We start from the raw sequence: 19141 nt of genomic DNA, 5'->3' as shown, positions 1-19141 counted from the left end.
ACACCAATATCACCTGGGACATAAAGCCCAATATCACCCAGGACATAACGCCCAATATCACTCGGGACAATATGCCCAATATCACCCAGGACATAGACCCCAATATCACCCTGGACATAGACCCCAAAATCACCCGGGACATAGATCCCATTATCAACCTGGACATAGATCTCAATATCACCCGGACACAAACCCCAATATAACCCAGGATGTAAAACCCAATATCACGCGGGACATAAAGCCCCAGTATGACCCGGGACATAATCCCCAATTTCACCTAGGACAAAAACCCCAATATCACCCAAGACATAAACCCGAATATCACCCGGGCCATAAACCACAATATCACCCGGGCCATAAACACCAAAATCACCCGGGACATAAAGCCCAATATCACCCGGGACATAAAGCCCAATATCACGCAGGACATAAAGCCCAATATCAATCGGGACAATATGCCCAATATCACCCGGGACATAAACCCCAATATCACCCAGGACATGAACCCTAATATCAACTGGGACGTAAACCCTAATAACAGCCGGGATATAGACCCCAATATCAGCCGGGATATAGATCCCAACATCAGCCGGTACATAAATCCCAATATCACCCGGGACATAAACCCAATTTCACCGGGGACATACACCCCAATATAACCTGGAATACAAACCCCGATATAAACCACGATATCACACGGAACATAAACCCCAATATCAGCTGGGACATAACCCCCAATATCAACCAGGACAAAAACCCGGGACATAGATGCCAATATCACGCGGGATATAGAAGCAAAATTATCCGGGACATAGATCCCAATATCACCCAGGACATAAAGCCCAATATCACGCGGGACAAAAAGCTCAATATCACCCGGGAGATAGAGCCCAATATCACCCGGGACATAAACCACAATATCACCCAGGACATAAACCACAATATAACCCAGGATATAGATTCCCAATATCACACAGGACATAAACCCCAATATCACCTGGGACATAAGCCCCAATATCACCTGGGACATAAGCCCTAATATCACCCGGGACATAAACCCCAATATAACCCGGGATATAAAGCCCAATATCACCCGGATTATAAATCCCAATATCACCAGGGATGTAAAATTGAAATATCATCTGGAATCTAATCACAATATCACCCAGAACATAATCCCCAATATCCCCCGGGACATAAAGCCCCAATATCACACAGGACATAAAACCCAATTTCATCCGGGACATAAACCCCAATATCACCCGGGACATGAAACCCAATATCACGCGGGACATAAACCACAATATCACCCGGGACATAAACCCCAATATCACCTGGAGCATAAATCCGAATATCATCCGGGATGTAAAAATCAAATATCGTCTGGAATATGAACCACAATATAACCCGGGATATAAACACCAACATCAACCGGGATATTAACCCCAAAAACAGCCGGGACATAAACCCCAATTTCACCCGGGACATAAACCCCAATTTCACCTGGGACATAAACCCCAATATAGCCCAGGATAAAAAACCCCAATATAGCCCAGGATATAAACACCAATATCACCCGGGACATAAAGCCCAATATCACCCAGGACATAAACCCGGGACATAGATCCGAATATGACCCGGGACATAGATCCCCAACATCACCCGGGATATAAACCACATTATCACCCGGGACATAAACCCCAATATCAGCGAGGACATAAAGCCCAATATCACCTGGGACATAAACCCCAATAACAGCCGGGATATAGACCCCATATCAGCCGGGACATAGATCCCAATATCACCCGGGACATAAACCCCAATATCACCCAGGACATGAACCCTATTATCACCTGGGACATAAACCCCAATAACAGCCGGGATATAGACCCCAATATCAGCCGGGACATAGATCCAAATATCAGCCAGGACATAAACCCCAATATCACCCGGGACATAAACCACAATATCACTCGGGCCATAAACACCAATATCACCTGGGACATAAAGCCCAATATCACCCAGGACATAAAGCCCAATATCACTCGGGACAATATGCCCAATATCACCCAGCACATAGACCCCAATATCACCCTGGACATAGACCCCAATATCACCCGGCACATAGATCCCAATATCAACCTGGACATAGATCTCAATATCACCCGGACACAAACCCCAATATAACCCAAGATATAAAACCCAATATCACGTGGGACATAAAGCCCGAATATGACCCGGGACATAATCCCCAATTTCACCCAGGACAAAAACCCCAATATCACCCACGACATAAACCCGAATATCACCCGGGCCATAAACGACAATATCACCCGGGCCATAAACACCAATATCACCCAGGCCATAAACACCAATATCACCCGGGACATAAAGCCCAATATCACGCGGGACAAAAAGCTCAATATCACCCGGGACATAGAGCCCAATATCACCCGGGACATAAACCACAATATCACCCAGGACATAAACCACAATATAACCCGGGATATAGATTCCCAATATCACACAGGACATGAACCCCAATATCACACGGGACATAAGCCCCAATATCACCTGGGACATAAGCCCCCATATCGCCCGGAACATAGTTCCCAATAACATTTGGGACATATATCCCAATATCACCCGGGATATAAACCCCAATATCACCCGGGACATAAAGCCCAATATCACCCGGGACATAAAGCCCAATATCACCCGGGACATAGAGCCCAATATCACCTGGGACATAAACCACAATATAACCCGGGATATAGATTCCCAATATCACACAAAACATAACTCACAATATAAACCGGGATATAGATTCCCGATATCACCCAGGACTTAACTCACAATATAACCCGGGATATAGATTCCCAATATCACACAGGACATAAACCCCAATTTCACCCGGGACATAAACCCCATTATCACCCGGGACATAATCCCCTATATCACCTGGGACATAAGCCCCCATATCGCCCGGAACATAGTTCCCAATAACATTTGGGACATAGATCCCAATATCACCTGGGACATAAACCCCAATATAACACGGGATTTAAAGCGCAATATCACCCAGAACATAATCCCCAATATCATCCGGGACATAAAACCCAATATCGCCCAGGGCATAGATCACAATATCACACGTGACATAGACCCCAATATCACGCAGGACATAGACCCCAATATCACCCGGGAGATAATCCACAATATCACCCGGGACATAAACCCCAATTTTACACTGGACATAAACCCCAATATCACACGGGACATAGACCCCAATTTCACCCAGGACAAAAACCCTAAAATCACCTGGGCCATGAGCCACAATATCACCCGAGACATAAACCCCAATATCACCCGGGACATAAACCCCAATATCGCCCAGGGCATAGATCCCAATATCACCCGGGACATAGGTCCCAACATTACCTGGAACATAATCCCCAATATCATCTGGGACGTAAACCCCAATATCACGCGGGATATAAAGTCCAATATAACCCGTGACATAAAGCCCAATATCACCTGGAGTATAAATCCGAATATCATCCAGGAAGTAAAGATCAAACATCATCTGTAATATGAACCACAATATAACCCGGGATATAAACCCCAACATCACCCGGGATATTAATCCCAAAATCACCCGGGACATCAACCCCAATTTCACCCGGGACATAAACCCCAATATCACCTGGAGTATAAATCCGAATATCATCCGGGATGTAAAAATCAAATATCGTCTGGAATATGAACCAAGATATAACCCGGGATATAAACCCGAACATCAACCGGGATATTAACCCCAAAATCAGCCGGGACATAAACCACAATATCACCCAGGACATAACTCACAATATAACCCGGGATAAAGATTCCCAATATCACACAGGACATAATCCCCAATTTCACCTGGGACATAAACCCCAATATCACCCGGGACATAAGCCCCAATATCACCTGGGACATAAGCCCCCATATTGCCCGGAACATAGTTCCCAATAACATTTGGGACATAGATCCCAATATCACCCGGGACATAAACCCAAATATAACCCGGGATATAAAGCCCAATATCACCCGGATTTTAAATCCCAATATCACCAGGGATGTAAATTGAAATATCATCTGGAATCTAATCACAATATCACCCAGAACATAATCCCCAATATCACCTGGGACATAAAGCCCAATATAACCTGGGACACAAAGCCCCAATATCACCCGGGACATGAACCCCAATATCACCCGAGACATAAACCCCAATATCACCCGGGACATAAACCCCAATATCACCCAGGGCATAGATCCCAATATCACCCGGGACATAGGTCCCAACATTACCTGGAACATAATCCCCCATATCATCTGGGACGTAAACCCCAATATCACGCGGGATATAAAGTCCAATATCACCCGTGACATAAAGCCCAATATCACCTGGAGTATAAATCCGAATATCATCCAGGATGTAAAGATCAAATATCATCTGTAATATGAACCACAATATAACCCGGCATATAAACCCCAACATCACCCGGGATATTAATCCCAAAATCACCCGGGACATCAACCCCAATTTCACCCGGGACATAAACCCCAATATCAACTGGAGTATAAATCCGAATATCATCCGGGATGTAAAAATCAAATATCGTCTGGAATATGAACCACAATATAACCCGGGATATAAACCGCAACATCAACCGGGATATTAACCCCAAAATCAGCCGGGACATAAACCCCAATTTCACCCGGGACATAAACCCCAATTTCACCTGGGACATAAACCCCAATATAGCCCAGGATAAAAAACCCCAATATAGCCCAGGATATAAACCCCAATATCACCCGGGACATAAACCCCAATAACACCCAGGACATAAACCCGGGACATAGATCTGAATATCACCCGGGACATAGATCCCCAACATCACCCGGGATATAAACCACATTATCACCCGGGACATAAACCCCAATATCAGCGAGGACATAAAGCCCAATATCACCTGGGACATAAACCCCAATAACAGCCGGGATATAGACCCCATATCAGCCGGGACATAGATCCCAATATCACCCGGGACATAAAACCCAATATCACCCAGGACATGAACCCTATTATCACCTGGGACATAAACCCCAATAACAGCCGGGATATAGACCCCAATATCAGCCGGGACATAGATCCAAATATCAGCCAGGACATAAACCCCAATATCACCCGGGACTTAAACCACAATATCACTCGGGCCATAAATACCAATATCACCTGGGACATAAAGCCCAATATCACCCAGGACATAAAGCCCAATATCACTCGGGACAATATGCCCAATATCACCCAGCACATAGACCCCAATATCACCCTGGACATAGACCCCAATATCAAACGGGACATAGTTCCCAATATCAAGCTGGACATAGATCTCAATATCACCCGGCCACAAACCCCAATATAACCCAGGATATAAAACCCAATATCACGCGGGACATAAAGCCCCAATATGACCAAGGACATAATCCCCAATTTCACCCAGGACAAAAACCCCAATATCACCCACGACATAAACCCCAATATCACCCGGGCCATAAACCACAATATCACCCGGGCCATAAACCACAATATCACCCGGGCCATAAACACAAATATCACCTGGGACATAAAGCCCAATATCACGCAGGACATAAAGCCCAATATCACTCGGGACAATATGCCCAATATCACCCGGGACATAAACCCCAATATCACCCAGGACATGAACCCTAATATCACCTGGGACGTAAACCCCAATAACAGCCGGGATATAGACCCCAATATCAGCCGGGACATAGATCCCAATATCAGCCGGTACATAAAGCACAATATCACCCGGGACATAAACCCATTTTCACCGGGGACATACACCCCAATTTTACCTGGAATACAAACCCCGATATAAACCACGATATCACACGGAACATAAACCCCAATATCAGCTGGGACATAAACCCCAATATCAACCAGGACAAAAACCGGGACATAGATCCCAATATCACGCGGGATATAGAACCAAAATTATCCGGGACATATATCCCAATATCACCCGGGACATAAAGCCCAATATCACGTGGGACAAAAAGCTCAATATCACCCGGGACATAGAGCCCAATATCACCCGGGACATAAACCACAATATCACCCAGGACATAAACCACAATATAACCCGGGATATAGATTCCCAATATCACACAGGACATAAACCCCAATTTCACCCGGGACATAAACCCCAATATCACCCGGGACATAAGCCCCAATATCACCTGGGACATAAGCCCCCATATCGCCCGGAACATAGTTCCCAATAACATTTGGGACATAGATCCCAATATCACCCGGGACATAAACCCCAATATAACCCGGGATATAAAGCCCAATATCACCTGGATTATAAATCCCAATATCAACAGGGATGTAAAATTGAAATATCATCTGGAATCTAATCACAATATCACCCAGAACATAATCCCCAATATCATCCAGGACATAAAGCCCCAATGTCACAGAGGACATAAAACCCAATTTCATCCGGGACATAAACCCCAATATCACCCGAGACATAAACCCCAATATCACACGGGATATAAACCCCAATATTGCCCAGGGCATAGATCCCAATATCACCCGTGACATAGACCCCAATATCACCCGGACATAGACCCCAATATCACCCGGGACATAGACCCCAATATCACCCGGGACATAAAGCACAGTATCACCCGGGACATAAACCCCAATATTGCCCAGGGCATAGATCCCAATATCACCCTGGACATAGACCCCAATATCACCCAAGTCATAGATCTCAATATCACCCGGGACACAAACCCCAATATAACGCAGGATATAAAACCCAATATCACCAGGGACATAAACCCCAATATCACCCGGCACATAGACCACAATATCACCCGGGACATAGCCCCCAATATAACCCAGGATATAAAACCCACTATGACACGGGACATAAACCCCAATATAACGCGGGACAAAATCCCCAATTTCACCCAGGACATAAGCCTCAATATCACTTGGGACATAGATCAAAATTTCACCCGGGACATAAACCCCAATATCACCCAGGACATAAACCCCAATATCACCCGGGAAATAAACCCCAATATCACTCGGGATATAGATTCCCAAAATCACACAGGACATAAAGCCCAATATCACTCGGGACAATATGCCCAATATCACCCGGGACATAAACCCCAACATCACCCAGGACATGAACCCTAATATCACCTGGGACGTAAACGCCAATAACAGCCGGGATATAGACCCCAATATCAGCCGGGACTTAGATCCCAATATCAGCCGGTACATAAACCCCAATATCACCCGGGACATAAACCCAATTTCACCGGGGACATACACCCCAATATAACCTGGAATACAAACCCCGATATAAACCACGATATCGCACGGAACATAAACCCCAATATCAGCTGGGACATTAACCCCAATATCACCTGGGGCAAAACCCCAATATCAGCCAGGACAAAAACCCGGGACATAGATCCCAATATCACGCGGGATATAGAACCCAATATTATCCGGGACATAGATCCCAATATCACCCAGGACATAAAGCCCAATATCACCCGGGACATAAAGCCCAATATCACCCGGGACATAGAGCCCAATATCACCTGGGACATAAACCACAATATAACCCGGGATATAGATTCCCAATATCACACAAAACATAACTCACAATATAACGCAGGATATAGATTCCCAATATCACCCAGGACATAACTCACAATATAACCCGGGATATAGATTCCCAATATCACACAGGACATAAACCCCAATTTAACCCGGGACATAAACCCCAATATCACCCGGGACATAAGCCCCAATATCACCTGGGACATAAGCCCGGAACATAGTTCCCAATAACATTTGGGACATAGATCCCAATGTCACCTGGGACATAAACCCCAATATAACACGGGATATAAAGCGCAATATCCCCCAGAACATAATCCTCAATATCACCCGGGACATAAAACCCAATATCGCCCAGGGCATAGATCACAATATCACCTGTGACATAGAGCCCAATATCACGCGGGACATAGACCCCAATATCACCCGGGACATAAACCAAAATATCACCCAGGACATAAACCCCAATTTTGCACTGGACATAAACCCCAATATCACACGGTACATAGACCCCAATATCACCCGGGACATAGATCCCAATATCACCCGGGTCATAGATCTCACTATCACCCTGTAAACAAACCCCAATATAACCCAGAATATAAAACCCAATATCATCCATGTCATAAAGCCCCAACATCACCCGGGAAATAGATCAAAATATCACCCGGGACATAAACCCCAATATGAACCAGGACATAAACCCCAATATCACCCGTGACATAGATCAAAATTTCACCCGGGACATAAACCTCAATATCACCTGGGACATAAACCCCAATATCACCCGGGAAATAAACCCCTATATCACTCGGGATATAGATTTCCAAAATCACACAGTACATAAACCCCAATTTCACACGGGACATAAACCCGAATATCTCCCGGGACATAGACCCCAATATCACCCAGGATATAGATCCCAATATCACCCTAGACATAGATCTCAATATCACCTGGGACACAAAACCCAATATAACCCAGGATATAAAACACAATATCACGCGGGACATAAAGCCCCAATATCACACGGGACATAATCCCCATTTTCACCCAGGACATAAACCACAATATCACCCACGACATAAAGCCCAATATCACCCGGGATATAAAACCCAATATCACGCGGGACATAAAGCCCCAATATCACCCGGGACAAAATCCCCAATTGTACCCAGGACATAAACCACAATATCACCTGAAACATAGACCCCAATATCAGCTGGGACATAGACCCAATATCACCCTATACATAGATCCCAATATCACCCGGGACATAGATCCTAATATCACCCGCGGCATAAACCTCAATATTGCCTGGGACATAGATCCCAATATCACACGGGAGATAAACCCCAATATTACCTGGGACATAAACCCCAATATCATCTGGGACATAAACCCCAATATCATCTGGGACATAAACCCCAATATCACCCGGGATATAAAGTCCAATATCACCCATGACATAAAGCCCAATATCTCCTGGAGTATAAATCCGAATATCAGCCGGGATGTAAAGATCAAATATCATCTGGAATATGAACCACAATATAACCCGGGTTATAAATCCCAACATCAACCGGGATATTAACCCCAAAATCATCCGGGACATCAACCCCAATTTCACCCGGGACATGAACCCCAATATCACCTGGAGTATAAATCCAAATATCTTCCGGGATGTAAAAATCAAATCTCATCTGGAATATGAAGCACAATATAACCCGGGATATAAACCCCAACATCAACAGGGATATTAACCCCAAAATCAGCCGGGACATAAACCCATATTTCACCCGGGACATAAACCCCAATTTCACCCGGGACCTAAACCCCGATATAGACCAGGATATAAATCTCAATATTACCCGGGACATAAACCCCAATATCACCCGGGATATAAACCCCAATATCACCCGGGACATAAACATCAATATCACCCAGGACATAAACCCGGGACATAGATCCCAATATCACCTGGGACATAGAACCCCAATATCAGCGAGGACATAAACCCCAATATCACCCAGAACATAAACCCCAATAACAGCCGGGATATAGACCCCAATATCACCCGGGACATAAACCCCAATATCACCCGGGACATAAACCCCAATTTAACACGGGACATAAACCCCAATATCACGTGGGACATAGAACCCAATATCACCCGGGACATAGACCGCAATATCTCACGGGTCATAGATCTCAATATCACCCGGGACACAAACCCCAATATAACCCAGGATATAAAACCCAATAACACCCAGGACATAAAGCCCCAATATCACCCGGGACATAATCCCCAATTTCACCCAAGACATACACCCCAATATCACCCGGGACATAAATCCCAATATCACCTGAAACATAGATCCAAATATCACCCGGGACATAGATCCCAATATCAACCGGGACATAGATCCTAATATCACCCAGGGGAAAACCTCAATCTTGACTGGGACATAGATCCAAAAATCACCCGAGACATAGGTCCCAATAACACCCGGGACATAATCCCCAATATCACCCAGGATATAAAGCCCAATATCACCCGGGACATAAACCCCAATATCTCCTGGGACATGAACCCCAATATAATCCACAATATAAACCCCAATATCAGCCAGAGGATAAATCGGAATGTTGTCAGGTATGTAAAAATCAAATATCATCTGGAATATGAACCACAATATAACCCGGGACATAAACCCCAATATCACTCAGGACATAAACCCCAATTTCACCCGGGCCATAAACCCAGATATAACCCGGGATATAAACCCCGATATCACACAGGTTATAAACCCCAATATCACCTAGGACATAAACCCCAATATCACCCGGGACATAAACCCCAATATCACCCGGGACATAAACCGCAATATCACCTGGGACATAGATCTCAATATCACCTGGGACATAGATCCCAATATCACGCGGGATATAGAACCCAATATTATCCGGGACATAGATCCCAATATCACCTGGGACATAAAGCCCAATATGACCCGGGACATAAAGCCCAATATCACCCGGGACATAGAGCCCAATATCACCCGGGACATAGAGCCCAATATCACCCGGGACATAAACCCCAATATCATCCGGGACATAAACCCCAATATCACGCAGGAAATAAACCCCAATATCACTCAGGATATAGATTCCCAAAATCACACAGGACATAAAGCCCAATATCACTCGGGACAATATGCCCAATATCACCCGGGACATAAGCCCCAATATCACCCAGGACATGAAGCCTAATATCACCTGGGACATAAACCCCAATAACAGCCGGGATATAGACCCCAATATCAGCCAGGACATAGATCGCAATATCAGCCGGTACATAAACCCCAATATCACCCTGAACATAAACCCAATTTCACCGGGGACATACACCCCAATATAACCTGGAATACAAACCACGATATAAACCATGATATCACACGGAACATAAACCCCAATATCGGCTGGGACACAAACCCCAATATCACCTGGGACAAAAACCCCAATATCAACCAGGACAAAAACCCGGGACATAGATCCCAATATCACGCGGGATACAGAAATCAATATTATCCGGGACATAGATCCCAATATCACCCAGGACATAACTCACAATATAACCCGGGATATAGATTCCCAATATCACACAGGACATAAACCCAAATTTCACCCGGGACATAAACCCCAATATCACCCGGGACATAAGCCCCAATATCACCTGGGACATAAGCCCCCATATCGCCCGGAACATAGTTCCCAATAACATTTGGGACATAGATCCCAATATCACCTGGGACATAAACCCCAATATGACCCGGGATATAAAGCGCAATATCATCCAGAACATAATCCCCAATATCACCCGGGACATAAAACCCAATATTGCCCAGGGCATAGATCACAATATCACCCCTGACATAGAGCCCAATATCACGCGGGACATAGACCCCAATATCAAACGGGACATAAACCACAATATCACCCGGGACATAAACCACAATATCACCCGGGACATAAAACCCAATTTTACACTGGACATAAACCCCAATATCACGCGGGACATAGACCCCAATATCACCCGGGACATAGACCCCAATATCTCCCGGAACATAGATCTCAATATCACCCGGGAAACAAACCCCAATATAACCCAGGATATAAAACACAATATCACCCAGGACATAAAGCCCCAATATCACCCGGGACATAGATCAAAATATCAACCGGGACATAAACCCCAACATCACCCAGGACATGGACCCCAATATTACCCATAATATAAAACCCAATATGACACGGGACATAAACCCCCAATATCACTCGGGGCATAATCCCCAATTTCACCCAGGATATAAACCCCATTATCACCCGGGACATAGATCAAAATTTCACCCGGGACATAAACCTCAATATCACCTGGGACATAAACCCCAATATCACCCGGGAAATAAAACCCCAATATCACTGGGGATATAGATTCCCAAAATCACACAGGACATAAACCCCAATTTCACCCGGGACATAAACCCCAATATCACCCGGGATATAGATCCAAATATCACCCTAGACATAGATCTCAATATCACCTGGGACACAAACCCCAATATAACCCAGGATATAAAACACAATATCACGTGGGACATAAAGCCCCAATATCACCCGGGACATAATCCCCAATTTCACCCTGGACATAAACCACAATATCACCCATGACATAAAGCCCAATATCACCCGGGATATAAAACCCAATATCACGCGGGACATAAAGCCCCAATATCACCAGGGACATAATCCCCAATTTCACCCAGGACATAAACCACAATATCACCCACGACATAAAGCCCAATATCACCCTGGATATAAACCCCAATATCACCCGGGACATAAATCCCAATATCACCTGAAACATAGATCCCAATATCACCCGGGACATAGATCCTAATATCCCGGGGCATAAACCTCAATATTGCCTGGGACATAGATCCCAATATCACCCGAGACATAGGTACCAATAACACCCGGGACATAAACCCCAATATCACACATGACATAAAACCCAATATCACCTGGGACATGAACCCCAATATAATCCACAAAATAAACTCCAATATCAGCCAGAGGATAAATCGGAATATTGTCAGGGATGTAAAAATCAATTATCATCTGGAATATGAACCACAATATAACCCGGGATATAAACCCCAATATCAAATGGGATATAAACCCCAATATCACTAAGGACATAAACCCCAATTTTACCCAGGCCATAAACCCAGATATAACCCGGGATATAAACCCCGATATCACACAGGTTATAAACCCCAATATCACCTAGGACATAAACCGCAATATCACCTGGGACATAGATCCCAATATCACTCAGAACATAGATCCCAATATCACACGGGACATAGTTCCCAATATCACACGGGACATAGATCCCAATATCACACTGGACATAGTTCCCAATATCACCCAGGACATAAACCCCAATATCAGCCAGGACATAAACCACAATATCACCTGGGACATACATCTCAATATCACCTGGGACATAGATCCCAATATCACCTGAAACATAGACCCCAATATCACCTGGGACATAGAACCAATATCACCCGGGACATAGATCCCAATATCACCCGGGACATAGATCCTAATTTCACCCGGGGCATAGACCTGAATATTGCCTGGGACATAGATCCCAATATCACACGGGATATAAACCCCAATATTACCTGGGACATAAACCCCAATATCATCTGGGACATAAACCCCAATATCATCTGGGACATAAACCCCAATATCATCTGGGACATAAACCCCAATATCACCCGGGATATAAAGTCCAATATCACCCATGACATAAAGCCCAATATCACCTGGAGTATAAATCCGAATATCAGCCGGGATGTAATGATCAAATATCATCTGGAATATGAACCACAATATAACCCGGGTTATAAACCCCAACATCACCCGGGATATTAACCCCAAAATAACCCGGGACATCAACCCCAATTTCACCCAGGACATAAACCCCAATATCACCTGGAGTATAAATCCAAATATCATCCGGGATGTAAAAATCAAATATCATCTGGAATATTAAGCACAATATAACCCGGGATATAAACACCAACATCAACCGGGATATTAACCCCAAAATCAGCCGGGACATAAACCCCAATTTCACCCGGGTTATAAACCCCAATTTCACCTGGGACATAAACCCCGATATAGCCCAAGATATAAATCCCAATATCACCCGGGATATAAACCCCAATATCACCCGGGATATAAACCTCAATATCACACGGGACATAAACCCCAATATCACACAGGACATAAACCCGGGATATAGATCCCAATATCACCTGGGACATAGAACCCCAATATCAGCGAGGAAATAAACCCCAATATCACCCGGAACATAAACCCCAATAACAGTCGGGATATAGACCCCAATATCACCCGGGACATAAACCCCAATATCACGCGGGACATAAACCCCAATTTAACACGGGACATAAACCCCAATATCACGCGGGACATAGACCCCAATATCACCCGTGACATAGACCCCAATATCTCCCGGGTCATAGATCTCAATATCACCCGGGACACAAACCCCAATATAACCCAGGATATAAAACACAATATCACCCAGGACATAAAGCCCCAATATCACCCGGGACATAGATCAAAATATTACCTGGGACATAAAACCCAATATCAACCAGGACATGGACCCCAATATAACCCAGGATATAAAACCCAATATGACACGGGACATAAACCCCCAATATCACCCGGGACATAGATAAAAATTTCACCCGGGGCATAAACCTCAATATCACCCTGGAAATAAACCCCAATATCACTCGGGATATAGATTCCCAAAATCACCCAGGACATAAACCCCAATTTCACACGGGACATAAACCCCAATATCACCCGTGACATAGACCCCAATATCACCCGGGACATAGACCCCAATATCATCCGGGATATCGATCTCAATATCACCAGGGACACAAACCCCAATATAACTCATGATATAAAACCCAATATCACGCGGGACAAAAAGCCGCAATATCACCCGGGACATAATCCCCAATTTCACCCAGGACATAAACCACAATATCACCCACTCCATAAAGCCCAATATCACCCGGGATATAAAACCCAATATCACGCGGGACATAAAGCCCCAATATCACCCAGGAGATAATCCCCAAATTCACCCAGGACATAAACCACAATATCACCCACGACATAAAGCCCAATATCACCCGGGATATAAACCCCAATATCAACCGGGACATAAATCCCAATATCACCTGAAACATAGACCCAAATATCACCCGGGACATAGACCCAATATCACCCGGGACATAGATCCCAATATCACCCGGGACATAGATCCTAATATCACCCGGGGCATAAACCTCAATATTGCCTGGGACATAGATCCCAATATCACCCGAGACATAGGTCCCAATAACACCCGGGACATAAACCCCAATATCACCCAGGATATAAAGCCCAATATCACCCGCGACATAAACCCCAATATCACACAGGACATAAAACCCAATATCACCTGGGACATGAACCCCAATATAATCCACAACATAAACCCCAATATCAGCCAGAGGATAAATCGCAATATTGTCAGGGATGTAAAAGTCAAATATCATCTGGAATATGAACCACAATATAACCCGGGATATAAACCCCAATATCACACTGGACATAAACCCCAATATCACTCAGGACATAAACCCCAATTTTACCCGGGCCATAAACCCAGATATAACCCGGGATATAAACCCTGATATCACACAGGTTATAAACCCCAATATCACCTAGGACATAAACCCCAATATCACCCGGGACATAAACCCCAATATCACCCGGGACATAAACCGCAATATCACCTGGGACATAGATCCCAATATCACTCAGAACATAGATCCCAATATCACACGGGACATAGTTCCCAATATCACCTGGGACATAGAACCCCAATATCAGCGAGGAAATAAACCCCAATATCACCCGGAACATAAACCCCAATAACAGCCGGGATATAGACCCCAATATCACCCGGGACATAAACCACAATATCACCCGGGACATAAACCCCAATTTAACACGGGACATAAACCCCAATATCACGCGGGACATAGACCCCAATATCACCCGTGACATAGACCCCAATATCTCCCGGGTCATAGATCTCAATATCACCCGGGACACAAACCCCAATATAACCCAGGATATAAAACAAAATATCACCCAGGACATAAAGCCCCAATATCACCCGGGACATAGATCAAAATATTACCTGGGACATAAAACCCAATATCAACCAGGACATGGACCCCAATATAACCCAGGATATAAAACCCAATATGACACGGGACATAAACCCCCAATATCACCCGGGACATAGATAAAAATTTCACCCGGGGCATAAACCTCAATATCACCCTGGAAATAAACCCCAATATCACTCGGGATATAGATTCCCAAAATCACCCAGGACATAAACCCCAATTTCACACGGGACATAAACCCCAATATCACCCGTGACATAGACCCCAATATCACCCGGGACATAGACCCCAATATCATCCGGGATATCGATCTCAATATCACCAGGGACACAAACCCCAATATAACTCATGATATAAAACCCAATATCACGCGGGACAAAAAGCCGCAATATCACCCGGGACATAATCCCCAATTTCACCCAGGACATAAACCACAATATCACCCACTCCATAAAGCCCAATATCACCCGGGATATAAAACCCAATATCACGCGGGACATAAAGCCCCAATATCACCCAGGAGATAATCCCCAAATTCACCCAGGACATAAACCACAATATCACCCACGACATAAAGCCCAATATCACCCGGGATATAAACCCCAATATCAACCGGGACATAAATCCCAATATCACCTGAAACATAGACCCAAATATCACCCGGGACATAGACCCAATATCACCCGGGACATAGATCCCAATATCACCCGGGACATAGATCCTAATATCACCCGGGGCATAAACCTCAATATTGCCTGGGACATAGATCCCAATATCACCCGAGACATAGGTCCCAATAACACCCGGGACATAAACCCCAATATCATCCAGGATATAAAGCCCAATATCACCCGGGACATAAACCCCAATATCACACAGGACATAAAACCCAATATCACCTGGGACATGAACCCCAATATAATCCACAATATAAACCCCAATATCAGCCAGAGGATAAATCACAATATTGTCAGGGATGTAAAAATCAAATATCATCTGGAATATGAACCACAATATAACCCGGGATATAAACCCCAATATCACATGGGATATAAACCCCAATATCACTCAGGACATAAAACCCAATTTTACCCGGGCCATAAACCCAGATATAATCCGGGATATAAACCCCGATATCACACAGGTTATAAACCCCAATATCACCTAGGAAATAAACCCCAATATCACCCGGGACATAAAGCCCCAATATCACCCGGGACATAGATCAAAATATCACCCGGGACATAAACCCCAACATCACCCAGGATATGGACCCCAATATTACCCATAATATAAAACCCAAAATGACACGGGACATAAACCCCCAATATCACCCAGGACATAATCCCCAATTTCACACAGGACATAAACCCCAATATCACCCGGGACATAGATCAAAATTTCACCCGGGACATAAACCTCAATATCACCCGGGAAATAAAACCCCAATATCACTGGGGATATAGATTCCCAAAATCACACAGGACATAAACCCCAGTTTCACCCGGGACATAAACCCCAATATCACCCAGGTCATAGACCCCAATATCACCCGGGATATAGATCCCAATATCACCCTAGACATAGATCTCAATATCACCTGGGTCACAAACCCCAATATAACCCAGGATATAAAACCCAATATAACCCAGGATATAAAACCCAATATCACGCGGGACATAAAGCCCCAATATCACCCGGGACATAATCCCCAATTTCACCCTGGACATAAACCACAATATCACCCACGACATAAAGCCCAATATCACCCGGGATATAAAACCCAATATCACGCGGGACATAAAGCCCCAATATCACCAGGGACATAATCCCCAATTTCACCCAGGACATAAACCACAATATCACCCACGACATAAAGCCCAATATCACCCTGGATATAAACCCCAATATCACCCGGGACATAAATCCCAATATCACCTGAAACATAGATCCCAATATCACCCGGGACATAGATCCTAATATCACCCGGGGCATAAACCTCAATATTGCCTGGGACATAGATCCCAATATCACCCGAGACATAGGTCCCAATAACACCCGGGACATAAACCCCAATATCATCCAGGATATAAAGCCCAATATCACCCGGGACATAAACCCCAATATCACACAGGACATAAAACCCAATATCACCTGGGACATGAACCCCAATATAATCCACAATATAAACCCCAATATCAGCCAGAGGATAAATCGCAATATTGTCAGGGATGTAAAAATCAAATATCATCTGGAATATGAACCACAATATAACCCGGGATATAAACCCCAATATCACATGGGATATAAACCCCAATATCACTCAGGACATAAACCCCAATTTTACCCGGGCCATAAACCCAGATATAATCCGGGATATAAACCCCGATATCACACAGGTTATAAACCCCAATATCACCTAGGAAATAAACGCCAATATCACCCGGGACATAAACCCCAATATCACCCGGGACATAAACCGCAATATCACCCGGGACATAGATCTCAATATCACCTGGGACATAGATCCCAATATCACTCAGAACATAGATCCCAATATCACACGGGACATAGTTCCCAATATCACACGGGACATAGATCCCAATATCACACGGGACATAGATCCCAATATCACACTGGACATAGTTCCCAATATCACCCAGGACATAAACCCCAATATCAGCCAGGACATAAACCACAATATCACCTGGGACATACATCTCAATATCACCTGGGACATAGATCCCAATATCACCTGAAACATAGACCCCAATATCACCCGGGACACAGAACCAATATCACCCGGGACATAGATCCCAATATCACCCGGGACATAGATCCTAATTTCACCCGGGGCAGAAACCTGAATATTGCCTGGGACATAGATCCCAATATCACACGGGATATAAACCCCAATATTACCTGGGACATAAACCCCAATATCATCTGGGACATAAACCCCAATATCATCTGGGACATAAACCCCAATATCACCCGGGAAATAAAGTCCAATATCACCCATGACATAAAGCCCAATATCACCTGGAGT

The sequence above is a fragment of the Carcharodon carcharias genome, chromosome 24 (genome assembly GCF_017639515.1).
Source record: "Carcharodon carcharias isolate sCarCar2 chromosome 24, sCarCar2.pri, whole genome shotgun sequence".
NCBI classification, from domain to species: Eukaryota; Metazoa; Chordata; class Chondrichthyes; order Lamniformes; family Lamnidae; genus Carcharodon; species Carcharodon carcharias.
Note: the sequence above shows the minus strand (reverse complement) of the source record.